Below are 17,231 nucleotides of genomic sequence, written 5' to 3'. Positions count from 1 at the left end.
AATGCCTCCCTCCTTTTCGTTATTCAGTAACTCTCACTTCAAATGAATAAGTGTCATTGCAGTAATGCTCTATTTCTAACTAGCTGTCTAATTTTTGAGAGAGATGAATGAAATAATTTCATGAGTAATAATTAACAAGTGGCAGGAGTTAGCTATGACTTTTTTTAATTATGAAGAGATAAAATTTTCTTCCATTATTTGTTTAAAAAAATTGTTAATTGCTCTTTTCAAAGAGAAATGAGCTGTCTTCAGTTAACATCTAGAAAAATGATTTCAATGAGAGGATGTTAATATTAGTTCTCTCAGTGTTGTTTGTATTAAAGCTTACATTAAAAAAAAAAAAAGCCTATTTGGACAATTTACTTATAAGTACACATCAAAGTATTATTATAATCTTTCTGTAAGGCAAAAAGAAGCCTCTAACAGATCAACTCAAATATTTCTTTTTTGGTAGAATTATTTATGGGAGAGAATGTTCAGAAATAGAACTGTTAGAATTAGATAGACAAAGCAAGAAATGCCTGGTTAAAAATTGCCAGGCTCTTGACTGATAGTCCTCTTGGTGGATGGTTTATTGCTTTCTCAGAACAAGATTTAGACTCATGGTAGTTTAGAATAAACTCCTTACTCATTTTATCAAGATTACGATTTTCTTCCCATAAAAACTTGTACATTTTCTCACCCAAGTAGCTCATTTTCCAAACCAAATTTTAAATGTTTTTTTTTTCCTTCTACAGATCCTACAGAAAGACATTACAATTCCCCCAAAATCTAGACTCTTGTCCAATAAACATTGGTAAAGTTTTGTTATGTGTAGATGAAAAATATGATGTATTTTGTAACATGGAAACTGAATCCAGTTTCAAATGCAAGAGAGGAACTTATTAAACAAACTGAGGGTGATCCTTTTGAGAAAGCAAAATTCTTAGGTCATGTAAATAAACATTTTGGTAGGCCAGACAGGGTAGCACATTGGGATGGCTTATAAGACAAGTTATAAAATATTTAAATAAATGAAGATTTTGTTGTCATTGTTCATTTGTTTATTTTGTTGCTGCTTTTGTTTCAGTGGGTTTTTTTTCAATCTATCACAGCATGGGAACCGTGGTGTGTTCGTTAATTTAAATTAAATTATTTAAATATGTGTGCTCATACTTTCCAAATCAGAGACACTGATTTCTTAAAGATAAATAGTGAAAATAGTATTCTAAGTCAACTTACAGGGTCAGAAAGGAAACAGGAAAGCTATTATGCAAATGATCTCATACAAAGGCTTTCAGAGCTATTCTGTGGGAGGAGAAAATGTGCAATCTGGAGGAAAGGGGTGGGCCCAGATGGTTTTGGTCTGTCTAAGTTCAAATCTAATTTTTTGTTAATATTCTTTTTCTATTAGATATCATTAATCACCCCTTCAATCATCTGTTTGTTAAATTTGTGTTTTTAGTCTTCTTTGTTATTTTTAAGCAAATAATTCTCTTTCTATGATAACATAAGTTCCATGAAGGCAGATATTTTTCACACTTGTGGTCACTGATGTATCCCATAAGTCCAGAACAATATCTGACTCATAATAGACTTCCAATAAAATATTTGTTACTGAATGTTGAATGACTTTATACTACTTGGAAAGTCATGGAAACAGTCTCTCTGCTACACTTATGGGAAAAGGCAGGGAGAAAAGGAAAGAGAATTTCCAACAAGCTCATAAATGTCTTGAGTATTGAAAATCTATATGGTGTCCCTTTGTATATTCATAACATAAAAAACTCCAGAAAAAAATATAAGAGTTTTGAACATAGAAAATAATCAATAACTGCCATTGATAGATTTTTCTTCCAGTAGTTTGTTCCCAAAGATGAAATAGAGAATTTTGAGTGCTTTCATTTTTTGCATGTATCTAAAAGTCCAATTCAAGGGCTAACTCCCTCATACCATTGTTTCTAAAAGGGAATAAAACCATCCAGGAACTGGTAGTTTCACAGTGTGGTTTTGAAGATGATTGGTGTGGCATTTCACAGCTTTTGAAGGAATAAAAACCACTTTGAGTTTACTCCATTATGAAATAAAACCTCCCTTCACTTTTTGCATCACTCTCAGCACAGTTTTTGCAAAAATAAAATGCTTGAGGGGCACCTAGGTGGCTCAGTCGGTTGAGCGTCCAACTCTTGGTTTTGGCTCAGGTCATTATCTCAGGGTTGTGAGATTGAGCCCCACCTGGGGCTCCACGCCCAGCGGGGAGTCTGCTTGAGATTCTCTCTCTCCCTTTACCCCTCCCCCACTCTCTCTTTCTCTCTCTAAAACAAATAAAGAAATCCTTAAAATAAAATGCTTGAAAAATATTTATTGACTGAATGAATATTAATGGTAATTGTACAGCAATACTCGCTGTAATAGACTGCAGGAATGGAATAGAAGGATGCATTCTTCACAGCTATAGATAATCCAAGTGTCACTTTTACTTAACTTGAGGTTGTCAGTTTTGGATCCCATTTAAGTATGAATAAACCTAAACTTTTGAGATAGTTTGACATAGTAGAAAGAGATCAGGAATCATTATCCTTCATTGCCTGATATATAATATCCTGAAAATAATTTTTTTCTCTTTTTTCTTTTTTTTAAATTATTTTCAGGAGGAAGGTTTTATCTGGCCCCTACTACTTCATGTTGGCTAGAAGCAGAAGTTGGAATGTCTTTTTGAAGACTCAGTTATGCACCAGATGGTAGAAACACCTTGCAAAGCTCGAGTAATGTCCTCCAACATATCAGCTACCAATATGGTGCTCTTTCTTCTGTAGCCAGTATTCATAAGTAAGGAAATCAAAATTTTGAAAGACAAGTGGTTCTTCTCACTATTGTCTACACTGATGTTCTAGCAAACATTTTACTTCCTCTCTCTGCAACTTTAGGTTCTGCATGTACCAGGAAGGAAGGCTCCCACCAAATGAAACATCAATGGCTTCATTAAGCTGGATTTGAGACTGCCACTGGGACATTTTGAACTCTTCATGCTAGTGAATAAAGAAGTGAAGAAGGGGGATTACTGCACTGGATGTGATGATTGATCTTTATAGCCATGGGGAGGGTTTATTTCTTCTACAACACAATGGTAAGAAGGAATATGTCCATAAGGCAAAAGATCCCCTGGGGTGTTTCCTAGTACGCCCATGTCCATGATTAAAGTCAAAAGAAAACTACAATAACCCAATACAAACAGGTCTGATGATGGTCCATACACTTTAACACTTGAAGAAGGAAGATTTGGATCACTGCTCATGAGACAAGGAACCTGGGTATTGTCTGGGAATTGAATAAAACCTGGCAAGCCAAGGTACCTGGGTAAAGCAGTTATAAATATCAACTATGACCATGGAATTAGTTGTATGAAGAAGGACTGTAAAAGATATGAATCTTACTTTTTCTGTCCATTCTCCTACCATCTGTCACAGGATCTTTTAATAATAGTTACCCTTAGATCTCAAAATTAAAATTACAAGATATGCAGGGAGTTGTATGTCAGCTAGATGAAGAATGAACATCACCCACAAACAGATAAAAGGACCTTATGTCCTTTGGGGGGAGATAGTTGGTATATTTTCAGTTATACAAGGGAGAGCTGCCAAAGTTTGCTTTAAAGTTTGCTTAATTTACTTGTCTTTATTTGAATACTACCTAGTGGTAAAGAAGATGCATATGAATTCATGTTGACCAAGGATGGACTATGGTGGATTTGTATTGTGTCAATTTAGCTAAGCTGGAACTCTGCTTCTCAAAATTTCTTTGTTCCCTGTCAGTGTGTGCCATAAGCAACATTCAGCACAGATTAGAAGGCAAAAGGAGCCAACAGTCATCTTCCTGTTATGTGCAAGAGGTCAGGGAATGCACAAGGAGTTGTTGAAGCTTGCACAATGTGTTCACTACGTGCTGGTTTCCTTGTTGGTGTGGGGTAGTAGCCAGGCCTGCAGTGACTTCAGATCATGGCAGATCTTCTTCATTAGCTTCTTTGAGTCTTGGCTGAGGCATGTGGTTAATTAGGTGATGAAGGGTGGCCATTTTCTCCAGTTAAACACTGCCATCTTTGAACTTGGAGATTCGGAGATAGTGAAGCAGGTTGCAATTTGTCTTCATAGGTTCTAGTTCATCTTGTAGTTTCCAGCCCATCTCCACAGGTTCCAATTTGTTCTTGTTTCCTACACTTCACATCCATCTTTCCTTCCTAACTTCAGAATGTAACACCAGATACAGGAGCCAAAGCCCCATATAAATTTTTTAACCAATTGTGTAAGGCCAAATCCCCATAAAAATCATTTTGTTATAGAGATGTGTATGTATGTGCATGTGCGTGTGTGTGTGTCCTACTAGTGATTTTGTTTCTCTGAATAAACCATGCCTGAAACATGTGGCTATGTTATTTGAGGTAACTGGGGAAGACTTCTCCAATACCATGAAATCCGAGTAAAGTAAGGAAATGAAGAATGGATATAATATACCATTTAATGCAGTTGTGTGCGATTTGAGGAACTCCAAGGAAGCCAAAATGGCATAGTATACTGATCAAGGAACAATAGATAAGATCAAAATGTGAACAGGGGAAAATTTATTTATTTACTTGTCGGACATGTTCAGTAGTTTGGCTTTAACTGTAAGTGAAACTGGAAGTTATTGAATGATGCTGAGCACAAGGATGGCATTATCAGATACATTTAAAAAGATCACACAAAGGAGATTTCCACTTCTAGTTAATATGGAAATCCTTGTAGTAGACAAAGTTTCCACCAAAAACAACTAGAAAATCAGTTTTAAAAAAAGCAGCAAGATTTCAGACAGAAATAAACCCTACAGTGTATTAGCCTTCTGTCATTTTCCACTAATAGTATTTGATAGATTGTTCAGTTGCATGGGGCAAGAATCTAAGAGCAAAGCATAAACCGTAGAAAAACAACAGAGTTTTTGACTGTCTTATGGTACTGAAGTCACAAAATTTAGAATTTTGGACTTCCCCAAAGAAGAGTTCTATTAAGCACCATTGTCTCTCTATCCATGAAGGAAAATAACATCATCCAGATTCTTAGAAATCTTCATGCACAATGCTCAGTGATCAATCGAGAATTGTCAAACATACCCAGCAACAAAGTGAAGAAAAAAAGCAGATAATAGGAAGAGATTTATAGATGACCCAGTTATTGGGGTTATAAAACATGGATTTTAAAATAACTGTGGATGCTATGTTCAAGAAAACAGATTATGAGAGAATTTCACAATTAAAAACAAAACTCTAGAAGGCGTACCTGCACCCCAATGTTTATAACAGCCATGTCCAAGACAGCCAAACTATGGAAAGAGCCCAGATGTCCATCAAAAGGTGAATGGATAAAGAAGATGTGGTATATATATACAAATGGAATACTACTCAGCCACCAAAAAAATGAAATCCTGCCATTTGCAACAATGTGGATGGAACTAGAGGTTATTATGCTAAGCAAAATAAGTAAATCAGAGAAAGACAATTATCATATGATCTCACTAGTATGTGGAATTTAAGAAACAAAACAGAGGATCATAGGGAAAGGGAGGGAAAAAGAAAACAAGATGAAATCAGAGAGGGAGACAAACCATAAGAGACAATCATAGGAAACAAACAGGGTTGTTGGAGGCGAGGGGGGCGGGGGTAGCTGGATGATGGACATTAAGGAGGGCACGTGATGTAATGAGCACTGGGTGTTACATAAGACTGATGAATCACTCAACTCAACCTCTGAAACTAATAGTACACTATATGGTAATTCATATTAATTCAATTTAATTCAATTTAAATAAAAAATAAAATTTTTTAAAATTCAATTTAAATAAAAAATTCAATTCAATTCAATTTAATAATTCAATTTAAATAAAAAATAAAAAACCTCTATTACCTATAAAAAATTTGAATGAAAATTCTGCAATGGAAAAAAAAAAAACACCATAATTAAAAATTAAGTTTCCAGTGAAGAGTTCAACAGAAAATTAGGCACAGTGTGAGAGGGTTAATGATCAGGATTATAAGACAAAGTAACTGTCCAGATGGAAGTTTGAAGAACTAAGAGGATAGAAAATATTGAAAAGAGTATAAGAGACCTTTCAGACAAAGTGAAAATTTCTAACACATATATTTTGGAGTCAAAGAATTAAAGGATAGAAGCAATATTTGAAAAATATTGGCTCTGGGAGAATACTTCCCAAACTGATTATAACCATCAAGCCACAGATTAAAAGGATCATGTTCACAGTCATGTGCGGATTAGATTATGAAAGCAGGGAGACCAGTTGTCTATTACAAAGGTCTGGATGAAAGATTATGTAGCTAGGTCAGTTGTAATAGTGTGAAGGTGATGAAAAGTAGGCTGGATTGGGATATATTTCAAAGGAGAGCAGGAAGGATGTGCTGATAAATTAGAGCATTGGTGTAAAGAAGAGGATGACACCAGTCTGAACAACTGGAAAAATGAACTGCTTGTACTGAGATGGAGACTAAAATTACAGAGTGATCATGTTGGTATTGGAAAGGATGTGAGAATTTGTTACAAAATAGTCACAGATAAAAGGTAGGAACTCTATTAAGAATAGGCAGCACTAATCAGAACACACAGCCATACAGTATAACCATATTGAATAAAGGTTCAATTGTAACCATATTGAATAAAGTTTCAAACACCTGTGGCCACAAAAAAGTATCACGGAGATAGAGGGTTCAAAACTATATTCTAAAGCAATGAATTAAAAGCTGGCTGAAGAACCCTAATCCCTCATCTTCTAGAAGTCTATTAGTAAGTTTTAAATTGTGTTTGTTTAAAAATGCCATTGATTCTCCCTCATTTTCAGCGGGTCAGAGAATTTAGCCCGTTGAAATTTATTTGGTAATAGAATTCTAGATTGAAAACTATTTACCCTTACCATTATTAAATACTATTTCATTGTCTTCTGACATTCACAATTGATGGGAAATTTGCTACTAGTCTAATTGGCATTTCTTGGTTGGGAATCTATTTCTCATTTATTCTTTTGTTAAATTTTACAATTTTATTAAAATGTGCCCATGTTGACTATGTTTTATTTTTCTACTTTGGGCTTGGAATAATTCTTAAGTCCTTTTTTGCAATTTTATTAAAATGTGCCCATGTTGAATATGTTTTATTTTTCTGCTTTGGGCTCGGAATAATTAAGTCCTCTTTCAATTCCTAAAAATTCTTAGCCATTATCCTATCCCGTTTCTCTATGTTATCCTTCTGAAAATACTACTAGCTACATGCGACAGCATTTCATTCTAGCTACCAGATCTGCCGGCATTTTATTACATTTTGTATTTTTAAAAATTACTTGGTTATTTAATTCATAAATTCTCATGTTTTTCTTTTCTGATATCTAATCCATATATTGTTTTTATTTTAATAATTACATATTTTTACTTCTAGATCCTTTCCAAATCCTTATGTTTAAAATTATTTTTTTAGATTGTTCAATCTTTCCCCTGTTCTAGGGATATTAACCCTTTCCTCTTTGCATATTTTGACTCTTACTTATAGGGTTTTTGCTGCTTATACGATTTTAATTTTTTATTGTGATTTTATCTTTTAGTTGTGTTTGTTTTTTTTTTAAGTAGTGGGAGTACTATGGCCCGAATTTGACAACAGTCTTTAAAGAGTTATTTTGTGACCATAGAATTTAAGATGAAACTGATGAGCAAGCTCAGAAAGGATAAGAATTAAATGGCTATCTCTTCATTGTCCTGAAGAATTAACTTTTCTTTTTGTTGTATTTACTACTCATGATTTAAATCCCAGAAAATAACAACAATATGAACCTAGCATAAGTCACATGGTCACCCCTAAGGTGGAAGAACATAAAGGTTCGATTGATATTCCAAGCAAGACTAAATGACACTAGAGAAGAGCAGAATGTGGTAAGCAAAAATTATCTTTAAAAAAACAAAACAAGATCTTTACATTGTTTACCAAGCATAGTTTAAGTAATGATGTCATTGTGAACTATGATTTAAAAAAAAAAGAAAATTATACTTCATCTTTTTGATTCATAGTAGACAAGGGAATCATTATAATTTATATTCTTTAAAGAATGGCTTATGGCTAGGGAAAACAACAAATATCTATCAACATGCAAGAAAGTTTAATATGTTAATAGAATAATTAGGGGTGAGGATGTCCTGAATAAGAATTGATCAGAGAAACTGGGCAGATACCAAAAGTTTACCCCAAGTATAAGGTGGAGGAAAACATCATTTGGGGAGGGTGATTATAATTTAATATAGTTAGTGTCTGAGGAACAGGGACTCGCTGAAGTTGCCTAGGTGTCAAACCAGGATGGAGGAGTGACTGTGTAAACTATAAGACCTAAAAGAAAAAACAGTTTTGTCCTTTCTGTGTGTGTACACATGTGCAGTGTCTATGAAAATGAAAGTAACAGAGATAGAGAAACAGATCGAAAGACAGAAATTAGTAAGTATATGTATAGATTTTGATTTGAGGGGATACTGGTACTTTGGCCAGAGAATAAATATTTATATTTGGATGCATTAATATTGAAATTAATATTCATAAGAAATCTAACAGACATTTCAGAATGAAAGTCTAGAACTGTGCCATCCAATACAGTATCCAATAACTACAAATAACCATTTAAATTTAAATTTCGGTTTCTCATTCTTAAGAGAATGAATCCAGCCACATCAAAAGGGCTCAGTAGCCACATATGTCTAGTGGCTGCTGTTTGGGCAGTGTGGATAGAGAACATTTCCATCACTGTAGAAAGTTCATAGGATTGGAGATAGAATTCAGGAGAAAAGATTTACAATAGGATATCATTGATAGAGATCCACTGGGAACATTGAGAGTGAAATGAACAAACTGAGAATAGAGCAAAAGAAAAGAAAGTAAAGAATAAAATTTTACAGGATGCCTTATTTTATAGGAGTTAGAAAAAATGCTTTGTAAAATTGTTAAAAAGCAATTCATATACTCATTATTTCTGTTACTCATGCTTAAAGGTTGTTAGAGGTAGAGGAGTCAGGAGGAGAAGAATCATGTACCTTTATCAATTTAGATCCAAAGAAAATAGACATGATTTGATTTAAAAATGGAATCAAAATATTATTCTTAGAAGTCTAATTTTTAAAAGTTCAAATTCTGTACTTTTATTAAGGATATTCAGGGTAAACTCTGAACTCTCCTTTGACTGGAAAAAAAAAAACCTCAAAATTTAACAGAGAGGAGGGGTCTGTCTAGGCTTTCAGAGTCTTCCTCTTTGTATATCCTACTCTGCAATGTCGATAGAGATTTGAAACAAAATCTTGTCTAGATCTTGTATAAATTTAGTGATTAAGAGGTTACAACAATGCAACAAAGTTGATTTTCATGATTTTGTAACATTTTTTTCTACTAGGTGGTTATAAAAACACCAGTATAGATTTCAAAAATCTATTTTAAAATTATTGTTTTAGAATTTACTAAGAAATTTTTATTTTTAAAAAATTTTTAAAGATTTTATTTATTTATTTGACAGAGCAAGAGAAGGAGAGAGTACAAGCAGGGGCAAGTGGCAGAGGGAGAGGGAGAAGCAGACTCCCCACTGGGCAGGGAGCCTGACGTGGGGCTTGATTCCAGGACCCTGAGATCATGATCTGAGCTGAAGGTAGATGCTTAACCAATTGAGCCACCCAGGCACCCCAGAATTCACTAAGAAATTTTTTAAAAAATATTTTATCGTTCATCAACTGATAATTTATTACTTTATTAAAACATGTAAATATGACCAAAATGTACGTGTGTGTGTGTGTGCTGTTTTAGTTAGGAAATGAATTTGTATTGCTAAACCATATCTTAAACATAAATACTCAAAAAAGATTAGAAACAACAGAAATTATAATACGTGTTATCTCTGATGCCAAGATGAGAAATTGATATGCTCTCAATGGCATTTACTTTTCCTTCTCTGTCCTCCATCAGTTTTAAGTGTACAAAATGGTTTTGCTATTTTTTTAAAGATTTTATTTATTTATTTATTTAAGAGAGAGAGAGAGAGAGAGAGAAAGAGAGAAAGTGCAGAAAAGTTTGGGAGGAGCAGAGGGGGAGAGGGACAAGTAAACTCAGCCTAAGTTCAGAGACCAAAGCAGAGCTGATCTCCTGACCCTTCTTGACCTGAGCCAAAATCAACAGTTGGACGCTTAACTGACTGAGCCACCCAGGTGCCCCTTCTGCTATTTTTTTGATTGCCAAATTGGTCATGTAAGCCTTTTTTTTCTTTTTTTGCACTGAATTCTTTTAATGCTGATCCTAGTTCTTTTTTTCTTTTTTCTTTTCTTTTCTTCTCTTTCTTTCTTTCTTTCTTTCTTTCTTTCTTTCTTTCTTTCTTTCTTTCTTCTTTCTTTTTTCTCTTCCTCTTTCTTTCTTCTTTCTTTCTTTCTTTCTTTCTTTCTTTCTTTCTTTCTTTCTTTCTTTCTTTCTTTCAAGAGAATGAATCCTGAAACCTTGGACCTCCTTAGGTAAAGTTCATGCCTTGACCTTCTTATATAAAGTTCTTTCCATTTGGTAGCTGAGGCTGCTGAAATCCTGCACAAGTTGTAGTATGGTTATTGCTGTCAGCCCCATCTATATAGAGATTAGCTGAAATATTCATGCTTCATCAACTGTCATATTCCCTTAAGAAAGACTGCCTCAAAGCATAAGTTCACATATTATATGTGGCCTAATGATCCAGTCATCTCAATTACCCATTAGGGTCTTGAACTAAAATAGAGAATATAGAGTACTTTTTCCAACTATTCATTCATGTTTTGTATAGAATTAAGAACTATTTTAAATGAGCAGAACACATAAGAGACTCTTAATCTCAGGAAACAAACTGAGGGTTGCTGGAGTGGAGGGGGCTGGGAGGGATGAGGTGGCTGAGTGATGGATATTGGGGAGGGTATATGCTATGGTAAGCACTGTGAATTGTGTAAGACTGATGAATCACAGACCTGTTCCCCTGAAACAAATAATACATAATATGTTAATAAAAAAATAAATATCTAGTCAACTCCCCCAAAAATAATAAATAAATGAGCAGCACATACACTTCACAGAGTCCTTACGATTTGAACAAAAATGAGGATATAAAATATCTTGATAATTTTTTGAAGTGATCTTTGTATTTTCTTATTCTAACTCTGATTTTATCATGTGTAATTAAATCAAATTCTTTTTTTTTTTGGTAGGGGGAGTTTATTGGTGATCGTTCATGGTTCTGGGATCATAGACTTTAACTTCTGGCATGAAAGAGATTTAGGCTTCTCCTTATGGTAACAGATGTAAAATAAACCACAGCTGTACATGTTCTCAATAAACATAAATTTCCCTGAGTAGCTTTTTCCATTACCTGAGACTTTCATGAACTCTTGACTACTTCTCTTAAATTTAGTTTGTTGACTCTTGAAGCTAGGCTTAATATTACTCCTAATTTATTTTCAATAATGAAGTTTACTTAAGACAATCAATGCTCCAACAAATTTTTATAGCTAGTATTTGACATAACCTGCACTTTTAAAAAGAAATCATGGCTCTTTCCAGAGACATTAGCTTTTAAATTTATTTTAACCAAATATATCTACTTTAAATGAAAATAATATTAATTTCCACAATATTCAAAGTGCAACAAGAGTGATAAGGAAATTCTATTGTAGATGTTTAGGAAAAGGGCATTTCTTGCTAGCAGTATTAAGTACTTTGTCAACTGGTAGGTTAACAAAATAGCAAAGTATTTAGATTCCTCCAAAACTATTCCTAAAAATATTCCCTTCCAACCAATAAAAATGATAGGCCTTATTTCCTTTCCCTAAATATTCCTATTTACCATTAACTAAAATAATTTAAATTTCTAGGTTTTCCAACCAGTATGTACCATTTATTACCTGAGTGACCTTACACAATCCTTATCAGGAAAATGGGGATAATTATACCCAACCTGCAGAATGATAGCTGAGAGGATTAAAAACGGCAAGTTTATAAGCTGCTTAACAAAATCTCTGAGGATATGAAGAGGGACATAATAAATGTCAACTCCCTGTCCTCACCATTAACACTCCAAATTCAGGGTGGATATAAAGTTATACAGAAGCTTAATGGGAAACATGAAAAAGCTGCTACGCTGAACCATCCCACTCAAGTGAGCTCACTGAAGTTTGAAGTCATCTCTTGGTCGTTTAATAGATGTAGACTCCTTGATGACAGATGGAGTGACTTACTTGTATTAAGTCAGGACCCACCTCCTAGCACAGAGCCTTACACATATAAAGGGAATAAAATATGTTGTCAGGATTAATCAAAGTGAACTCTCATGCTCAAAATGCTTTTGGTTAATAGTTTATATATTTAAAATTGCTGGGGCTCCTGGGTGGCTCAGTCTGTTAAGCATCTGCCTTTGGCTCAGGTCATGATCCCGGGGTCCTGGGATCAAGCCCCGCATCAGGCTCCCCACTCAGCAGGAAGTCTGCTTCTCCCTCTCCCACTCCCCCTGCTTGTGTTCCCTCTCTTGCTGTCAAATAAATAAATAAAATCTTTAGAAAAAATTGCAATAACAAACAAGGCTATGGATAAACACATGAATTAAGGGCTTCTCTTCCTCCAGAATAATTGTCTTAAATATCCGTCTCTAGCTTAATTGTCTTCCCAAAGCCCTAGGAGTGTTGTCTGAGGCATACCTTTTATGCAAAAGCTTTAGGACTGGGAAAGTAGGTGCAGTGCAAGTGCCTCTGCTACTGTCCTACCACACTCCTACCTGAACTGGTGAGACTTCACAATCCTTCTTACCTCAGCACTTCAAGGAATCATAGCGATTGTTTGGATCTGTCTCATGTCCTAAAGGATCAAAATTTGAGGTGCATTACATGTATCTCTAAACTATTATCTCTCAGGGAACTAGAAGCTGTATAATTAAATATCAAGAGACACATCATTATGTACTAAAAAGGCAACCTGATCAGGTTATCAAGAGACCTACATTTCTGCACCATTTTCATCATCTTTAAGATGAAGACAATTTCTACCATTAGTTTCCTTCCAGTTTTAATATCTATGATTCCTCAACTGAATCCCTGAAACACACCTTCCATCTGACTGAAATGCATGTGTTTATCCAAAGCAGTCTCTGTAAGGCATTGACCATGGAATAAATAAGAACAACTGAAGTAGTTCTTGGGTCAAATTTTAGCTAAATAACCCAGCTGGTATTTGCTTACCTTAAGAGTTTATTGTATTAGTCAAGTATCTCCAGAAAAAAATGAACTAAGATAAGTATATATATATATATATATATATATAGAGAGAGAGAGAGAGAGAGAGAGAGAGAGTAAGTATATCCAATCTCTATATATAAATATAACATCTATAAATAAAATGCCTATAGATATAGGATACCTATTACAGGATATATACATATATTTGTGTATATATATATATATATATATACCTAAATTTATTATGAGAAGAATAATTGAGAATCCACATGATCTGCCAATCTGCAAACTAGAGACCCAAGAGAAGCAGTGGTATAATTTCAGTCCAAATCCAAAAGCTTGAGAACCATAGGAGCTGATGATGTAGATTCCAGTCCAAGGGCAGGAGAAGACTGATGTCCCAGCTCAAATATGTAGGCAGGAAAAGAGTGAGTTCACCTCCCTCCATTTTTGTTCTATTCAGGCCCTCAACCGATTACATGATGCCCACCCACACTGGGGAGGGCAATCCATTTTCCTGAATCTACCAATTCTAATGCTAATCTCACCTGGAAACACCCAGAAATAATGTTTAATTGGAGCACCCCATGGCCCAATTAAGTTGACACATAAAATTAACCTTTACACTTATTGAGAGTCCATACTCTTGAATACTGGAATATGTTTCATTGGTAGCTACATTCAGGAACACAAAGGCAAATTAGTGGAAATTGGACAAGATCACTGAATATGTTTTCTCAATTATTCTCTAATGAGGAATTAAATCAGCTAGTACATACTTTTAACACTTTGTGAGTTTCTGTGAGCTACAAAATCTGCACAAGACACTTCCCCTGCCCATGTAGAGACCAGATATTTTAATAGGAACATAAATCATATGTACATGAAATATCTAGTGGAAAGAGTTAAAACAAAGGATAATATGTTATGCCTATATTCTTGAGTATCCTATCTAACGAAAACAAATAGAAGATTGCATAAGTCTTACTGAAAATTTTCTAGGATCTAAACTATCAGACAAAATGTTTTCTTTACTGAACTCATTTTGTGATAGTAATAACTATTTCATGTACAATCCTCAGAAAATATTATTTATCTTGTCCTCCTAGGCATGGAAAAACTCATCAGCTTGTGGTTATTTAATAGGAGTTAATCTTTATGTTAATTGCCATGAATTCTGCTGATAGCCACATCTTCAGAAGTTAGTGAAAAGGCAGGGGTCATGAAGATGCTACCTGAAGAGATACCAGAAAGACATTTTGTCAGCGGGGCCTAGTTTTTGCTCCCCTTGTAACTAGTATGATTGTCTTGGGGTAAGTTTCTAAGTGTTTGGCTATTCTATGTATACTCCGGAAAACAACCTTTATCACTTCCCTTGGGCTTTTTGATCATTGCCTTCTTGACAGCTCAACAGTTTTAATTCTCCCAAATTTCCTATTTAAAAAAAGTCAGAAATTTCTCCTGTCTTTTGCCACCTGTATTGATTTTTCACAAATAAGGAGCAAAATGAGAATGAGTTTCTTTCATCTGTCGCCATGACCTGCTAGTCTGCAAGTTCAAGTACAAGTTGACTCTGCAAGCAACAGTCTTCAAGAGAATAGTGCAATATTTCTTAACATCTTCAAAAAGCAGGAATCCCTTTTAATTTGGGGGCCACTTGTTTCATTTCTTAAACATGTCTTGAGTCCCTTCTCAATGCTTGGAATAGAAGTAGGCAATAAAACTACAGAATTGAGTAAGACGTGGTACGGTCTCATACCCAAGGATTTTACATTTTACCCTATGGGCTATGAGGAGTCCACTGAAAAGAGCTCTTTATGAAATGTTAAAAACAAATTTAGACAACTTAGATAGAAGTCTAAATACTAAATTGGAGTTTGGACTGGGAGCAGTGCTAAAGGCTGATTGTCAAGGCAGCAGAATAATGAATAGTCGAGGGAAAAAATAAGTAAGACTGAACAGAGGCAGTGAGCTTGGAGAGAGAAAAGAGTTAGTAAATTTGAGACATATTTCAGAGTTGAATCAACCAAAATTTGGTGATTCTTGAATGTAGGGATATTGGTTATGAATTTGGAAAACTCTGTCTAGGTTTTCAAGAGTAAGCAAATATAATATATCCAAGAACAATAGACCAATTAATTAGCAATCATATAGAAAACAAGTTTAGCCTTCTATTTCAGTTGGTGATAGTGAGCAGTTTACAGTGTTTTCATATAAAAGTTTTGTCTCCAAAAACTTCACAGCTCACAGGTTGCTGAAATCTCTACTATTCTGACCATCTCAATGAATATTAAGGAGATATTTATGTTAAAGTTTTCTTATGGGCAGCATAATGTGCAGAGATTAGGGTATCTGGAATCATTACCACCAGCTAAACAAAAAGTGAGCTGGATGCAAAGGTGGAATATGAATATGAAGAATATGAAGTGCACTAAGGAAATATTGGGGTGGAAGGGAGGCAAGAGGGTTGGTAATGTCTGCTAAAGCATTTGACTAAACTAAATTTTAACAGGACTGTTCTGAATATAACTACCTCTTTAAGAAGTTAGCATAAGGTATGGACTTTGACAGCAAATAAACTAGAGTACACTTTTAAAAATCATTAAGCTTTCAACTAATTTTGATGGTAGATTTTTTTGAAACCTAGTGTTATCTATTTGTGTGTGTTGGGGGGGGGGGTGCTTTCTCCATGGCCATTTTTTTCTCTGTGCTCAATACATGTTTACTGTTATTATTCACTGAGGAAACATTAATAAAAACAACCTGTCAAGTGATGGGTTTATCCGATGGTTTTGCTGACATGGATTTAAAAGGGGATTGATTTTGTGGGATAGACTGGATAAATACCTTTCATTCCTCCCCCTCTCCCACATTTTAATGTGTTCTCAGATCAACTGCAGACAGGAAATATGAGCTCCTTCACAGGAATTTTAACTTGGATAAATAACAGTGGTTAATAAATAAAAATCAACTGACATTTATTACCAAACCCCACTCTTATTTATGATTTTTGGCTTTAGTTCAAGAAACACATGACTCACTCCTCCTGGGAAGATGCTGTGTCCTCTAAACTGCAGCTCTTATCTTTCTTTACCTGGTGTGGGAGGAATTTTCTGTGCTTCAATTCATTGCAAAATGTGCATCTCTCTCCCATTAACATCTGTTTGAGCCTTTCCTTGCCCTGCTGCTTATCAGAGCCGCCTGGTGTGTTCCCAAGATGAAGAATTGTGGTTTCCTCTTGCCGTTTACTACAGACAGTGAATTTAGGTAACAACACCTCTAAGGTGCCAAGAGTCCTAGAAATTTTGCCTTTAAAAGTTTTAAATGTTGGCTTCAGCAGAGTATGATATACAGCAGGACTTCTCAAGGTGGAAAATAATCACAGTTACAGACCCAATCCCCTAGTTATATACTATGAGGCTTATGTACAATTTTATACTTTTAATCTACTTCGGTGAATTGATTATATTGATAGTTCTAGTCAATGGTCTCCATCCATCTAACATTTTCCTTGCAACTTTTAATTGCCTCTGATTCAGAACACACTACCCTAAAATATGGCATCTTGGCATATTAATTATTCAAAATGAGGATATTTGAGAAACGACAGGTGCAGAACAGACTCTCTGACCTCACCCTCCTCTCCTGAAGCAGGACAGAAGACCCTTTTGTGAGAGATGCTCTCCCTCTACAAACAGGAGAGAAGCATACTTACCTCTGAAGATGGAGGGACAAGAGGAATCTGAATAAATAGGACTTGATAAGTTTTCTCCAGTTTATTACCCTTTTGTTCTAACACATTTTTCTACGACTTTCCATTTTTCATCAAACCCAGTATAAAAACATTCAAGTTTAACCATTTCATCAGGTATTCATCTCCTTATGAGGTCTCCTGTGTCATATAAAACTTATATTAAATCAATCCGTATGCTAGTCCAGTTAACAGGGCCCCAGCCAGAGGACCTAGGAGAGT

This window comes from Halichoerus grypus, chromosome 3 (genome assembly GCF_964656455.1).
Source record: "Halichoerus grypus chromosome 3, mHalGry1.hap1.1, whole genome shotgun sequence".
Lineage (NCBI taxonomy): Eukaryota > Metazoa > Chordata > Mammalia > Carnivora > Phocidae > Halichoerus > Halichoerus grypus.
The sequence above is the reverse complement of the archived record's forward strand: the minus strand, read 5'-3'. Positions refer to the sequence as shown.